We start from the raw sequence: 1,894 nt of genomic DNA on the forward strand, positions 1-1,894 counted from the left end.
GTTGATGTGAATCTCCCCTGAGTTGCATCTGTTAGCAAGTGGCACAACCGCTTTCAGCAGAGATTACAGGAAGCAGTTTGAATTTGCAGCTCTTGGAGGAAGAGAAGTTGCTTACCTGGCCGACCCTCCTGAGATGCTTCCAGGGCAGGAGCTGGAACTGCTCGGTCTCCAGTCGAGGTGTTGTGCTGCAAGCGACACCTCACCGTGTCAACTCCAGCAGCTAACAGGCTCGACTGCCCCTCTCCTACTCCAGCCAAGCGTTTCCCTCCACAGAAAATGAGTAAAACCTCATGTCAACTCCCGGACTGCTGGTGCTTCCTTCATCGCTGCTTCCACATTGAAAGCGAAAGGAACTCAACATCACCATGGTTTTGTCACTGCTTTTACCCCAGAAATGCTCTCTTCAAGCAAACTCGGCAGCCCTGATATCAATGTAGTGCAGCCTCCTGCCTTGCCTCTCCCTGGGGCAGATATGAGCTTTGCAAGTCCCTAAGTGAAAGAGCAGGGCAAGGACAGAGGTGAAGGAGCAGGGACTGTAAACAGCAGCTGGTGCATGAGTCAGGRGGACAAAACACAGCAACAGTCTTCCCTGAGAAACAATTTCCCACTGCCAACCACATTTGGCTGTTGSGGGTGGTTTGGCCAAGAGAAGTGGCTTTGACATGACATCTCTGCACTTTGCTAGCTGATCCCCACCAGGCACTCAGGCCTTGGCAAGCAGGATGGGATCCTGCACCTTTCCCGTATCCAGCCAGGAGGTTTCTGCTTCAGCATGAGCTCCGCAGACTCTGCTAACTACACATCTGGGCATCCAAAGAGTTCTCTTCCCTGCACAAGGTGCCTCCAGCAATTGGCACTCTGCCCTGTTCATGCCTCTGTGCAGACTCCAGTTGTCCCTGAAGAGCACGCACAGAGCCAGCCCGTCCCAGGTCCTGCCTCCCCACATCCCTTCCCTGTCACCAGGTAGAAGAGCAGAACGTCCACAGGAGCCAACTGTGGATTTTGGAGTGACTTCTTGGGTCAGAGTCATCTCCACCTGCTGGGTCCTTCCTGAGGAGCCAAGGTGAAGCCACTGGGCCTGTGAACAGCAGCCTGGGAAATGAGGAGGTTGGATGGAAAGGGCAGCATGAGCCCTGCCTGTGGATCAASCTGGGTGTCTCCCACTCTGCAAGCACCTCCACCAGCACCCCCCAAAGCCATTGAGAGCATGAGAAATCCCAGYAGGCAGCAGCTTTAAGAGCCCAGGCCTGTGCCCTTGCCCCACCACTTCAAGGGGTGTGCATCTTTGGTGCCCCCTGTGTCAGCCCCAAGCATGGCCATAGCGACGGGAGTTTCTCCCTGGGGCCTCCTGATCTGCAGTTGGTGTCGCCGAGTGACATCCTGGCTGACTTGGGGTGGCTCCTGAGATGACCGACCCTGGCTAGGTTCCACGGTCTCTGCTGCACGAAGATACAGCTCTTCTCATGGGCTCAGCAGACTTTTATCGCTGASCTGCATCTGGTCAGATGGAGGCATGGAAATCCCATGGCATGGAAACCGSGTCTCCACAAACACCCACACAGGGTCTGGCATGAATGCCGAGAGTGGAATGCCAAGAGAGCTAAATGGAGACGTGCAGTGTAAGGATTACGTAAGACCCCATGACTACACCAGACTGCGGGACTTGTCACCAAAACAAAGGCAGGACCTTTCTATCCCCTGTGCCATCCACTTCTAGCTGCGAATCCTGTTCATCAATGTCCTGTGGATTTTCTGCAAACATGCAGGCACCTGAGCTGGCAATAGAAGAGGGGGAGGCACAGGCTAATGAAGTGGAGGAGAGGAGTGAAAAAAAGGTGAGTTCCAAGGAGGGAAGAAGAGAGATTTGTCCTCTGCTTAGGAGCAAGTTGCTGTG

Source organism: Rhea americana, unplaced genomic scaffold (assembly GCF_003343005.1).
Source record: "Rhea americana isolate MKP2758 unplaced genomic scaffold, rheAme1 scaffold_828, whole genome shotgun sequence".
In the NCBI taxonomy this organism is placed as follows: Eukaryota; Metazoa; Chordata; class Aves; order Rheiformes; family Rheidae; genus Rhea; species Rhea americana.